This window comes from Panulirus ornatus, chromosome 2 (assembly GCF_036320965.1).
Source record: "Panulirus ornatus isolate Po-2019 chromosome 2, ASM3632096v1, whole genome shotgun sequence".
Classification (NCBI taxonomy): domain Eukaryota; kingdom Metazoa; phylum Arthropoda; class Malacostraca; order Decapoda; family Palinuridae; genus Panulirus; species Panulirus ornatus.
Window position 1 is genome coordinate 56,662,246 of NC_092225.1, and position 15,178 is coordinate 56,677,423.

Here is a 15,178-nt window from a genome sequence, read left to right on the forward strand (position 1 = left end):
ACAGTCACCCAACTGTTCATCCTTCCCTATAGGCTGGTCGATGAACGGGTACCTGGTATAGACTAGGGTATGTTGTGTGTGTGTGTGTGTGTGTGTGTGTGTGTGTGTGTGTGTGTGTGTGTGTGCGCGCGCGCGCGCATTCACACAGTAGTAAAGACACAGTACACACATACAAGGTTAAGAGACCGGGCAAGGCGAGTGTAAAACTCTCTCCCGTTACACACAAATATAAATCGCATACATACACACACACACACGCACGCACGGGCTTTCGTGGTGTGGTGGTTAGCGCTGCTGACCATAATTCCCGCAAGGTCTTGCCCGGGTGCCAATCCTGCGCTCATAGCCGGCCCACACGCAACCTAGGTGTTCATCCTCCCCTCGGGGTATGAACGCGCACCTTCATGTATGTTCTCTCTCTCTCTCTCTCTCTCTCTCTCTCTCTCTATATATATATATATATATATATATATATATATATATATATATATATATATATAAAGAATACAGAAATGGCACATACATATAAAGTTAAGACACAGAGCTGCTAGCAACACTGCAGAGACGTGAGGAGCGGAGGTGAGGGCCGGAGACCTGACGGAAGTCGTTCTGGTCGGGTTAAGTACTGTTAGTCTTCCACTATAACCACGAGACTGAACATGAACCTCTCTCTCTCCCTCTCCCATACCATGACCATAACACCTCAGTGGTGATCACACGTGGCTACACAAACCCACCCACACATACTTTAACCCGCATTTCCGTAACTCGTCATTTCGTATAGTGACGTACGGGGTCGCGTAGTAGACATCCACGAAATAACGGTGTTGTGGAAGTACTCACAACACGGATATCATCATGAATAAGTTAAGTTATTGCCGTGAGGGGGGGAGGGGGGGTTCATTTTTGCCCGGGGTGTACGGGGGAGAGGGAGGGAGCTACCCCGAGCTCTGAGAGGCTAAGTGCATCCTGAAAAGACGACTTGACCTTATTCTTCGCACGGCCAACAATAGGGCATTCACCTTACTTGGGGCTAACGAGAGACTACTTAGGCCTTTGACATCGTCTTCCCCGTCGGGGGGAAGTGTGTGTGTGTGTGTGTGTGTGTGTGTGTGTGTGTGTGTGTGTGTGTGTGTGTGTGTGCTGTGAGATCGCGGATGAGCTGGAACACACACACACACACACACACACACACACATTTTTTTTATTATTTTGCTTTGTCGCTGTCTCCCGCGTTTGCGAGGTAGCGCAAGGAAACAGACGAAAGAAATGGCCAAACCCACCCCCATACACATGTATATACACACACGTCCACACACGCAAATATACATACCTATACATCTCAATGTACATATATATATATATATACACACACAGACACATACATATATACCCATGCACACAATTTACACTGTCTGCCTTTATTCATTCCCAAACATATATATATATATATATATATATATATATATATATATATATATATATATATATATATATATATATGTTCGAATTTTTCTCCCAACATTTGTTACTGAAGGTGAGTGGTGGACAAATTCTCCAGGGTGGCCCAACAGCTTCCTGGAGATGGGAAAGGATCTGGTGACGTATTCATTGGTGATGGGGTTGGAGGCAGGAGCAGGAGGAAGACCAGATGGACGAGAGGAAGGAGATGGAAGAGGGTAAAATAGGAGGGAAAATAAGAAGAAATGGAGAACAGGAGGAGGAGAGAGTGAGAGCAAAGCAGATGTTCCTGGCTACACTGTTCATCATTTTTGAGAAAGAATTACATTTCTTTGTCCCCGTTTCTCATAGCTGACCTCGTCCGAAAAGGCCCCTCTCCAGCCATCAGCCTGGCATGATTATAAAAGCCTTTTACCATAAACAAAGGGTCGGAACGGAACTATTACTGATACAAATAGAAATATGTAAACACTACCCCATACCCAACATATATCACAGACAGAACATTGTACATCAAGGTCGTATGAAATCTTATAGAAAAGGAAGCCGCACAGAATAATGTAAAGTTTTAAGTCTTGCATTTCTTTAAAGAATTTGTTTTGGATATCCACATCAGAGCCAACGTGTGTGTGTGTGTGGCTAATGTAAAAACGTCATTTCACGGGTTGGAATGCGCAAGACAATCTCCAAAGAAACGAGAGGAAAATGGAGCGATATATTTTGCATGGAAATTGCTATCGGGACAAACTTCAACAGAGCGACGGCCGCTTGAATGAATATACATTACCAGTGTCACTAAACCAGACCTCCTTGGGGTAGTCCCAGTGATGTACGTAGCAGTGAGTCATTATCATTCGGTCAACTTTATTAAGACGGTGATGCTACTTCGTCCTTGTGTGTCAACGTCGCTTTGAATGAGGGGTTCCAAGAATGAAATTTTGGGTGACAGTCCAGTAACAAGATGTTCTGCTGGGGTTAGGTCTTTGAAGCAGGAGGATTTTAAAGCAATGGACACTTCCCCACTCCCGTCACCTTCTGTCTCATAACTTGAGTCTTCCATTTCTCACAATACACTCTTGATAATGAAGAAATAAGTACAGTTTACTGGGACGGTGAAGCCATAAGCTTACATTTCAGACGGTGTCTTAGTCGTTAACATGTACTGGAAACAAGGAGTAGATGATAACTGTCTGCCTATGGGAGAAGAAGGGATTCGAACCCAGTCCTACCGCGCGGCAGGCCGGTACGCAATCCACCGGACAACGAGACGAAAAAATATATTTCTATCCCGGACCAACCAATGGTCCATGACATTACATCTAAGGTCACGATAGGCGACGGGGAATCTTATGAACCACTGGTTCGTCCGAAATGGAGAGTTTCTGACGCCTAGTGGTCCAATGAGTAGCGTACCGGCACGCCGTACTGTGCGGCTGGGTTCGAATCCTCCACGCCCATAAAGGCAAATCATCAACATGGTGTCTCCATCATTACTTATCCAACATTCGCAGTTCCCTGTGTGTTGACGAGAGTAAGTCTCTGGCGTTCATCTTCTTTCCTGCCCAGTGACTGGGGTCGTCTTGGAGAGGTCTCTGGTGGGCGAGGAAGTTTTGCTAAGCCTCTGCCAAGGGAACTTGGGGAAGTTGGAGCAACAGTGCCTTGGGGGATGTTAAGTGAGTTTCCTTCCGTCAAAAGTTACGGTAACTCGACGGTGTCTCTGCTGACTTTACCTCATCTTGGTTCTCGGTGTGAGGCAGCTGCGACGTAACTAAGTAGTGAGGAATTTACATACGTCTAAGAGAGGAAAATTTTTGTCCTGTAATCACCGACTGGTTTGATCTGTCCACGGACACGAGTGACGCATAAACCATTCGCTATCTAGATCACCTGAGAGGAAATCATCGTCATGTAAGGTGACGGGCATAAACGAACAAATTACCCGGTAATTATGAAGAGAACTGCGTTGGCCCTGACTTAGGCCATCTGATATACTTCGTAGGCTAAACGGACGAGTGAAGGTCGATTCTCTCAGCTGCTAGGACGAATATAAACAGGACCACTGGCCCGAACCGAAATGCCCGGACATGTACAATATTTTTTTCCCCCCATGCTTTTCCCTAAGTCTGTACACGTACAAGTTTTCTAGCAATCTAACTAATGCGTGGCTACAATGGATCCATTAAAGCCATTTGCATATGATTACCATTCGAATAATATTTCCATTGTATATATCTGCCAACAAAGAGAATTCTAATTCGGGCAGTGTTTGTGGTACATAACAATAAACTTTATATATAATGTTTTTTCATACTACTCGCCATTTCCCGCGTTAGCGAGGTAGCGGTAAGAACAGAGGACTGAGCCTTTGAGGGCATATCCTCACTTGGCTCCGTCCTCTGTTCCTTCTTAAGGAAAACTAAAAACGGGAGGGGAGGATTTCCAGCCTCCCGCTCCCTCCCCTTTTAGTCGCCTTCTACGAGGCGCAGGGAATACGTGGGAAATATTCTTTCTCCCCTTATCCCTAGGGAGAAAGAATATATATATATATATATATATATATATATATATATATATATATATATATATATATATATATATATATATATATATTTCGTTTTATCTTATCTTCACGGTTAAATGTACTTATGTATAGCGTGTGGTGTCCTAAAGCCTCCTGGCTCGCGTGTGAGCCTCGTTCGAACCCACAGTAGACGTATGACAGATCATAAACCATTTCTCGCTCTTCCACGAACACAAATTATACAATACTGCTAACACATTGTACACTACTGGTGAGTGCTGACTACTAACAGGCTTGCTTTATCGGTCTATTATAGGCAAAACCGTATTTATTAAGGTTGGCAGCCTATACTGGGACAGGCAAAAGAAAAAAAAAAGACTGGGAGACCCAAGTCATGTCAACACCAGGTGCTATATCAGTGTTTTACAACATCAGTAAACTCGTCAGCCGCTCCCTCACTCTTACACACAAACACACACACACACACACACACACACACACACACCAGAGTTTCGTGATGATCCTCCTGAGACAAAGCTTCGAGGCCGGGAGAGTTTCGACCTGGGTGTACTGAACTGGTTTGGACATATGGAGAAGATGAACGAAGAGAGAGAGTGACAGAGGATGTAGGTGTCATAAATGGAGGGGACAAGGAGATAGGTTGAAAGAGGCTGTGAGTTTTCGGAGTTGGGGATAGAACAAACTGGAGTGATGTGATATACAGGGGGTGACGTGCTGCCTAGGGGCTGAATCAAAGCACATAAAGAGGTCGGGGTATACCACGGAAAGTCCTGTGGAAATTGGCTATGGATAAGGTACTCTGGTTGTGTGTGTGTGTGTGTGTGTGTGTGTGTGTGTGTGTGTGTGTAAATTTGTAATTACGTATAATGTTCATGTTTTTAATACTGTAGCAAAGACAGGCGCATACACAGAGCATAATAAAGCTATAATCGTCGTAATGATAGTGTAAAGTATGGAAAAACAGGCTGAAAAATAAAGAAATAAAACTAACAATATGACAATCCCACCATCCATATGGCAACGTTCCCTTATGTTACGCTCGTTTTCTTTCGGTATGTTCGTTTTTATTTCCGACATATTCCTTTTGTGTGTAATGCTGTAATCATTCGCTCAACATGTTACTGGCTAATGGAACGCATCATGCAGGTACGAGGGAGTAATCTAATTATCCCCAGAGACAGTTGGCGCCCATTAAGCCGCAGTGTTGCTCATGAAAGACGGGGAGGGTGTTTGAAGGTCCCAGTGCAGTGTTGCCAAGTGTGGCTCTACTACGCTGGGAGAGACGAGCTGGAGTTTGATGCTCCCGAGGTTGTCAATACTGAAGTAATCCAATTCTTAACGAATCACTAATGATATATTCCTTCTACAAGGCTGCCAACGCATTGTTAACGTGACAGACAATAGCTTTCTCTCTCTCTCTCTCTCTCTCTCTCTCTCTCTCTCTCTCTCTCTCTCTCTCTCTCTCTCTCTCTCTGAGGGCAAGTGAAGCGTCCGGGGTAAACCATGGAAAGGTCTGTGGGGGCCTGGATATGGATAGGGAGCTGTGGTTTTGGTGCATCACGCATGACAGCAGGAGAATGGATGCGAGTGGATGTGGCCTTTCTTCGTCTGTCCCTGGCGCCACCTGGCTACCGTGGGAAACGCCGATCAGGTATGAAAGAATACACCTAACCCCTCCCCCCCCCAACACACACACACACACACTCATGCACATACAGACAGACAGACAGACAGACACACACACACACACACACACATATATATATATATATATATATATATATATATATATATATATATATATATATATCCCCACCAAGGTAAGGTACGGATAAGAACACATCTTCATAATGGAACCATTTAAGCTCATCTTAACAAGGCTCCAGACCAGCTAAAGAGCCATAGCCGGCAGTTCCCCGTCCTCTTTATTACTGACAAGCACACCTTTACTCCCGACCTCATGTTCCACATCACGGCTGAACCAACGCGGGAAGGAGCGCACAGTATACGGCCCCCAGCATCACCGTTCACCATCCACCGTTGCCCAGATGGGGAGGCATTAAGTCAGGGGAGGGATGCACGTGTAGCGGGGCGTGCGGGAGGGAGGGAGAGGGGGAACGTATTAACACACTGGCGAGGGAATATCATGTGGTGACTGAATGGTCTTCACGACAGGGGGTACGAGAGAGAGAGAGAGAGAGAGAGAGAGAGAGAGAGAGAGAGAGAGAGAGAGAGAGAGAGAGAGAGGTGTGGGGAAGAGCCTGAAGACTTCATCTTTCTGGGTCTAGCCCCCTCGTCTGACCTTCTATACACACACACACACACACACACACATATATTTTTTTTTTTTTTTTTTTTTTTGCTTTGTCGCTGTCACCCGCGTTTGCGAGGTAGCGCAAGGAAACAGACGAAAGAAATGGCCCAACCCACCCCCATACACATGTATATACATACGTCCACACACGCAAATATACATACCTACACAGCTTTCCATGGTTTACCCCAGACGCTTCACATGCCCTGATTCAATCCACTGACAGCACGTCAACCCCGGTATACCACACTGCTCCAATTCACTCTATTCCTTGCCCTCCTTTCACCCTCCTGCATGTTCAGGCCCCGATCACACAAAATCTTTTTCACTCCATCTTTCCACCTCCAATTTGGTCTCCCTCTTCTCCTCGTTCCCTCCACCTCCGACACATATATCCTCTTGGTCAATCTTTCCTCACTCATTATCTCCATTGACCAAGAGGATATATGTGTCGGAGGTGGAGGGAACGAGGAGAAGAGGGAGACCAAATTGGAGGTGGAAAGATGGAGTGAAAAAGATTTTGTGTGATCGGGGCCTGAACACACACACACACACATATATATATATATATATATATATATATATATATATATATATATATATATATATATATAATCCATGGGGATAGGGGAGAAAGAATACTTCCCACATATTTCCTGTGTGTCGTAAAGGGCGACTAAAAGGGAAGGGAGCGGGGTGCTGGAAATCTTCCCCTCCCATTTTTTTTTTAACTTTCCAAAAGAAGGAGCAGAGAATGGGGCCAAGTGAGACTATTCCCTCTAAGGTCCAGTCCTCTGTTCTCAACGCTACCTCGCTAACGCGGGAAATGGACTCATAGGAAATATATATATATATTTTCTCCTCTCCCTACCCTCTTCCCTACTCGCCTCTCCTCCCCTTCATGCTGCCCCAGGCTGCCTCATTATTTCAGCCTCATAACTCTCACTTTCCCCTTCCTTTTATTTTTTTTTTATATCTGGCTTCTCGGTATTCTCCTCCCTCTCACTTTCACTCTCACTCCCTCCTCCTACCAAAGCCTCTCACCTGAGCCATCACGTAAAGGATACGATCATCAACTCGCCAACCAAAGGCGCGTGTTCCCGTGTATCTACTGGACTTGCTTCGTTGTATGAGTTAATGTGGGATTTTAAGTTCACACTTTTTTACTGTCGTGTTGGCAAAATCTTAGGTTCGCAAGTCGATATATCAATTTGGTGGATACGGTGAAGTGTGGACTGGCAATTCCGTTAATCTTTTTTTCTTTATGTTTGGGACGTGTGGGTAATTTCATTGACCGCTTACTAATGTTAGATACTGGTGTGTTTTGGTACGTTTGGAAATCCTAAATTGTCTGCGAACCCACTATAAGTCCTTTTATGGATCTTATAAAGTATCTGTATATGCCAACGTTATCATTTTGGCCACTGGCAGACACATACCAAACTTCATACATACACCATACTACACCAATCCTCATTAAGTGAGTCTAGTGCAGTTAAAAGGGCTTTATTTTTTTTTCCAACCGGGTCTCTATAAAAAGTTTTCGCAATTACTACTAAATAGTTTCTAAATGCATTCATGTTTCGCATTATAACTACATCAGCGAAAGCCTACCTACCACTCAAACCATCTCACTGTACTAAAGGGAAATATTAACAGACTCTGGGGATGTTTACATCACCGTAGTGCCTTGTGAGCTGATTAAGATGCCTTCCCAATGCCAGAGAGAGAGAGAGAGAGAGAGAATGATCCCGTCTCCGTCTCGTGAGGATGCTTCAAGCATCCAGGCGTTCGTGAGTTACCCACCGAAGTGCCAACAGTGCCACTGAAAAAAAAAGGGTCACGACCCTTCCAGTAAATAAGACATACGACCCATCAAAACTTCATGAACATGACGACCCACATTTCGTTAACGCATCGAAAAACAAAGCATAAAAAAACAACAACAAAGCTACACACTCATCACTAGTCCACATTTTGCTGAACAGTCAAAAGTTGAGTTGTTTACTAATTCGAGCTCCAAATAAACAACAACAGCAGCAACAATAACAACAACAACAACAAGGAGTCTGCTGGCTTATCATCACACACATGTGTGTGTATATGTGCGGATGGGCCCTTTTTTCGTCTGTTTCCTGGCGCTAACTCGCTGACGCGGGAAGCGGCGATCAAATGTAATAATGGACATAGTGAATAAATACACACATTTGGTTTTCAAATGCAACATATGATATAGGCAGCATAACACATATCACTGATCTCAAACAACAGTATATTCCATCGTCTTATGAACTCCAATTTCGCATAAAATACGATCGTAAAGTCTACGTACATTTACATCCCCGTTTCACTAACTCATACTGGTGCCTCTGAACTCTCACATTTTACCAACAAAGCCAAAGATCTACGAAATCACCCAAAACGTACGAGATTTTCACTCTTAAAATAAACTATTTAAAGTCGTGCCATTTGTCGACCGTACACCCTCGCTTCTCTGGTACCCCTCCCTTTCGTAACACACGACCTTAATGATGATGTTGATCTGTTTGTAAGGACACGAGAGCATGTGTATGTAGGGTTACAACAAAGCAGGTTCCCTCCAGCAGTACTGCGCACGAAGGACATATCTGGTCTGTGGCGCCCATTACGAACTGTGTCCCCACACAAATTCTGAACATCTGAACTTGTGACCGACTATATATCATTCTCCAGTTTGTGTGTTACTCTTCAACCTATTTTGAAATGCTTCTTTTTACATTCCCCATCCCTCCTGCTCATTAAGTTAGATTATACATAATGTTAAGAAAATTCAAACGTATCTCCTTCATGTTCGTTATTCATATATTTCTTTTAAAAACCCAAAAGAACTTCTCAAATGTTCTTTTTTTTTTTCCTTCGCTCTCACTAAAACCTCCTTCCCGGCCTAACTCCAGAACAGTGATACATTACTTTTCTGCGCGCGAAATGCATTGGGGTTGTGTCTGGACCGAGGAGAGAGAGAGAGAGAGAGAGAGAGAGAGAGAGAGAGAGAGAGAGAGAGAGAGAGAGAGAGAGAGAGAGAGGTTGTACTCCTGTGTAGCAGAGACAACAGAAGAGAGAGAGAGAGAGAGAGAGAGAGAGAGAGAGAGAGAGAGAGAGAGAGAGAGAGAGAGAGAGAGAGAGAGAGAGAGAGAGAGAGAGAGATTTGTTCTAACTTAGCTCCACGTCGTCGTCGTGTTATAAGAAAAGATAAATTACGTAAAACATCTTACCCCCAGTGGACGTTCCCGGGCATTGTGGTGATAATTCCTACCTGATCATTTACGATGATTATCATCCATGCATGATAATCATTTGCATACCTCTTAACAGAATACGACGTACATTTACCACGCCCTCTCACCTGTGATATATTTGACCGCTTGCGGAACGCAATCCACCGCTTATGACCGCAACCCTGAGATGACCTTCCACATACGCAGTTCGTAATGTAGTCTCTTACCTGTATAATAACTCGAGTCCAAGATTATGAGGGCAGTGCCAGAGTAACATGGCTTAACCGCAGGATTACCGCAGTATTAGCCATAGGATGTGACTGCTTATCCTCCCTTTGTGTATAACAGAAAAATGAGAGTGCTGATAAACCTTCATTAACTAACGTTATTATTCTAACCAACTGTCAAGACAACAGTGGTTAATTGTGGTAACTCTAGGGTCAATAGCGGTAACTCTAGGGTCAATAGCGGTAACGCTAGGGTCAATAGCGGTAACGCTAGGGTCAATAGCGGTAACGCTAGGGTCAATAGCGGTAACGCTAGGGTCAATAGCGATAACTCTAGGGTCAATAGTGGTAACTCTAGGGTCAATAGCGGTAACTCTAGGGTCAATAGCGATGACTCTAGGGTCAATAGTGGTAACTCTAGGATCAACAGTGGTAACTCTAGGATCAACAGTGATAACTCTAGGGTCAATAGCGGTAACTCTAGGGTCAATAGCGGTAACTCTAGGGTCAATAGTGGTAACGCTACTTTTACTAGTATCTGGTGTAAACCTGAGTGCAGCGCAGGGAAAGGGAAAGGACGGACGGACATTTAAAATAAACCTATGCAACGACCTGGTTCCTTGGAATCAGGATTAACGCTAGTGAGTAGCGAAGACCGAGGGATGTAGCAACGCGCTAGCTTAAAAAAGAAAACAAAATCACTTCATAGCTAAAGACGTGAAAATGAATTGGCCCCCAGGGTATACAAGAAAAGATCACAAGAGGCGTAATGATCAGTAAGGATTACGGACATCCTCGGTGTGTGTGTGTGTGTGTGTGTGTGTGTGTTATGGGAGGCGAGGTGGGTGTTTTCTCCTCACCGAGTTAGCCACTAGTGCCGTCCCGACTCACTGGTCCAGCAGCGGTAGATGGATGAGGTGAAGGAGGTGGGGAAGAGTATGTGCGCTCGATAGCGGGAATTGACGGCAGAGGGAGAGGTGGCAGTGCGCGCCTACTTCCATGTGAACCATGAGACACTGGAGTGTCTTGAAAAAGCCGCATCCACTGTGGCCACCAGGAAGACATGATCACACCTCGCAGATACTCACAGTCCCTCACACCGTAAGAAACTTTATTCAATATATATTCTAGCTTTATTAGGGCAGTTAGAAGCTAATAAAATGCTGCCAATGAAATATGGAAAAAAAAAACGAGAGATATGCTTGTAATTCATAGGTGTATGAAGGGTTCAGGGCCAACCCTTGAATTACAGAATGGATGAAGTGGTGTCATTACGGTATGAATGTATTATATCTCCATGATTACAGTCAAAGGAGGGAAGGAGCTGGGAGGCCAGATGACCCTAGATAATGACTTGGCACGTGTGGGAATGCTCCTCGTGACACAGAGTCAGAATGAGTAATATGCACTTCTAGGATTCGATGAAGCTACTGTTAAAAGTTTCAACGTGAAATGACAGCGAAAATCATTCTGCTGTCGGGTCTCACATCAAGATCTTGTGAAGAAGTTGGGAGACTTAAAGATAGATAGATATATATATATATATATATATATATATATATAGAGAGAGAGAGAGAGAGAGAGAGAGAGAGAGAGAGAGAGAGAGAGACGAAATGATGAGGAAAGAGATGGCGAACGTGAGGGAAAAATTGTTTCCCTTATTTCCCCCACCAAGAGCAATAGCCAGGAGGCTTAAGACTGTTCCCTCAACACGAGGGAAATGATGGACCGAACACGGACGTAAGAGTGACCCACCGTACCTAACCCACGTCTATCTTGGGAGAGACAATCTTTGTCTGTTTCCTTACTCGTGTCTCTACGCGTACGAGCCTCTCTCTCTCTCTCTCTCTCTCTCTCTCTCTCTCTCTCTCTCTCTCTCTCTCTCTCTCTCTGTCACATTACGCCTAAGCTTCTAGCTCTCACTCACTCCCCTTCGTCGTCCCCTTCCCAGGTGCGTCGCGCTTCAGCATACTACATACTGGATGCGAGGACACTGAAGCACTGCGTCAACATGCCTCGTCTCACACCTCTCAATCCTCCCATCGTCTGACAACACGCTCGGTGACGTCTGTGAAGTGGTGTGAAGAAGAATCCACTCCAGCTCTCTACAGATGAGTACCTACGGCTACTACCTGATGAAGCAAGTGTATCATCTCAGCTGAAGCCAAGCTTGCCCACCGTGGAGTACAAAGTTGTCCTAACTCATCCTTGTCTCAAGTGGAATGCTATCATCTTATTTCATTCCTTTCTTGCGTAAACACGGCAGTAACATTTCTTAGCCTGATGACGAACTGGAATGGACGAAAGATGCAGAACAATCACAGGATGACGGAGGATCGAAAGATTGGGAGAGGGAGAGAGAGAGAGAATAATTAGATCTTGAGTGAGGTCCATAAATATGATTTAGCTGCGTCATACCAAGTCTAGATTTCTGTTTATTTCACAGTTATTCGCAGTCTCCCGTGTCAGCGAGGTAGCACCAAGAACAGACGAAGGAAGAAAAAAAAAGGGGGTCTCCTCCTCTCACAACCATTCTCCAGCTGTCAATGTGTACTGCACCGAAACCACAGCTCCCCTATCCACAACCAGGCGTCCCCCCCCCCCCCCCCCCCGACAAACACACACACACACACACAAACCTTTTCATGCCTCTGCCTGTGATGTACTCGTCAATATTTTCAGGTCAGTTAAGGGCTTACTGCAGTCATACCTTCGTCCACTGTCTAGCTCACCGGAACGTACACGACGCTCTACATTTCCGGGCGATGTCTGAGGACGGAACCTGCCTGTTCCGTGTGACGTGTTCCCGTGAGGTTCCTCACGGAGAAGCAGCGCTGCAAGCACGAGAAGAAAAGCTAAACGTGTAATGATGGCTTCCTCGAAATGACCACATCTCTCTCTCTCTCTCTCTCTCTCTCTCTCTCTCTCTCTCTCTCTTTCTCTTGTGGAACGACCTTCCCTCCGCTACTTCAGGGTTGAGTGCTGGTAGTTCTGGAGTGTGTGTGTGTGTGTGTGTGTGGCTATGAGGAGTACTGACACTTGGCTGGGTGTGGTGCTGAACCTCACGTCCAGGCCAGGAACTGGGGAGAGAATCAATAGTTCAGAACCATATGTATCAGCTTGGCCCAGTTGCCTTTAGTCTCCGCCTTATCAATCATACACACACACACACACACACACACACACACAGACACACACACACACACACACACACACACACACAAAAGATGATTTACGTTTCTTATAGAAAACGTCGTGTGTCCCTCTTCCGACACAACTGCGAGTTTTGGTGCTCGTCGTTTTTCAGGGCGAAACTACACGAGCATTGTGTGTTTGGGAAGTGTTACAGAATGAGGGAAAGGTGAGGGATGGGGGAAGGGAGGAGGAGGGTGGGAAAAAATGTTAAAAGGTTAAACAAGAAAATAATTGCTCCGGTGTGATAACATCTGCAAGAGACGATGGCACGGGTCTCTAGGGGAGTGGAGGGCACACGAACCTGTGAGAGAGAGAGAGAGAGAGACGTGTTGGGAGAGATCATTACGGAGGATCATCATGTGAGAGACAGAGAGATTCTCCTCTTCGGCGGGGTTACGGATGTCGGCCACGATGAAGGCGGTCACGGTACTGTATATGGAGACTACGAGGCCAAAATGGAGGAGCTAATGAGGGCCCAAGGTACTGAGGTGAGCTGAGGTAAAAGGTAACACTAGGGTATGCTAAGGTAAAACATAACACTAAGGTAAGCTGAAGTAAAACGTAACTAAGGTAAGCTAAGGTAAAAAAATAACACTAAGGCAAGCTAAGGTAAAAGGTAACTAAGGTAAAAGGTAACACGAAGGCAAGCTAAGGTAAAAGGTAACTAAGACAAGCTAAGGTAAAAGGTAACTAAGACAAGCTAAGGTAAAAGGTAACTAAGACAAGCTAAGGTAAAAGGTAACACTAGGGTGAGCTAAGGTAAAAGGTAACACTAGGGTGAGCTAAGGTAAAAGGTAACACTAGGGTGAGCTAAGGTAAAAGGTAACCAAGGCAAGCTAAGGTAAAAGGTAACTAAGGCAAGCTAAGGTAAAAGGTAACACTAAGGCAAGCTAAGGTAAAAGGTAACACTAAGGCAAGCTAAGGTCAAAGGTAACTAAGGCAAGCTAAGGTAACCAAGGTAAACTAAGGTAAAAGGTAACACTAAGGCAAGCTAAGGTAAAAGGTAACACTAAGGCAAGCTAAGGTAAAAGGTAACTAAGGCAAGCTAAGGTAAAAGGTAACTAAGGCAAGCTAAGGTAAAGGGTAACTAAGGTAAACTAAGGTAAAAGGTAACACTAAGGTAAGCTAAGGTAAAATGTAACACTAAGGCAAGCTAAGGTAAAAGGTAACACTAAGGCAGCTAAGGTAAAAGGTAACTAAGACAAGCTAAGGTAAAAGGTAACACTAAGGTAAAAGGTAACCCTAAGGTAAGCTAAGGTAAAAGGTAACACTAAGGTAAAAGGTAACCCTAAGGTAAGCTAAGGTAAAAGGTAACACTAAGGTAAAAGGTAACACTAAGGTAAGCTAATGTAAAAGGTAACACCAAGGCAAGCTAAGGTAAAAGATAACACTAAGGTAAACTAAGCTAAGGTAAACAAGGTAACAAGGACATAAGGTATATAAGGCAACAAGAAAGGTCCCACGTAACTTTCAAAAGGTTAAACACTAGTCTGCAAGTAGATAGGTCAACACTCAAGGGTAAATGCTAGGGTAAAAAGTTAACTACTCAGGCAAGCTAAGGAAAAGTAACATACCTAAGTAAGTACAAACTAGTAAGGACTAGGAAGTACCTAGTACTAAGAAGAAACAAGAAAAGAACCTAGTATAGTAAGAACTAGGTAAGGTAACACTAGTAGTAAGAAGTACAAGACTAAGTAAAACACAGTAACAGCTAAGTAACTAGAAAGTCTACGTGTGGATCTGTAAACACTAGTCTCTGGCCAAGATGACTGACTTGATATGGACAACCCAACTCCTCAGTAAGATAAGCTGAAGCCAAGGAGAGGTTAAGCTTACATCCCAAGTGAGAGGAGCATCGTTAAGTGGACGAATCAATCCCCTGGATTACCTCACCACCTGCACTACACGACGTAAGACAGACAGAAGAAATAGCCCGGCCACTTCAGCAAGACGCACTCGGTCGTCAAACGACAGCCTAACCCCTGGAGCAACGTGTACTAACTCTACAGCTGGAGACGTTACGCACTCGAGCGAGATGAAAACAGCGAGACGTATGAGAGAGAGAGAGAGAGAGAGAGAGAGAGAGAGAGAGAGAGAGAGAGAGAGAGAGAGAGAGAGAGAGAGAGAGAGAGAGTGAGTGACGTAAGCTAACGCGGCAGTTCAGCTGCGCCTGGGGTGCTGGAGG

General features: G+C 44.6%; 1 long non-coding RNA gene across 1 annotated transcript in view; it reads right to left on the minus strand.

Moving 5' to 3' along the window:
* The window catches only part of LOC139752873 (uncharacterized), a 411,605-nt gene that overhangs the window by 229,363 nt on the left and 167,064 nt on the right, over window positions 1-15,178 (minus strand). The gene's annotated exons all lie outside the window — the stretch shown is intronic.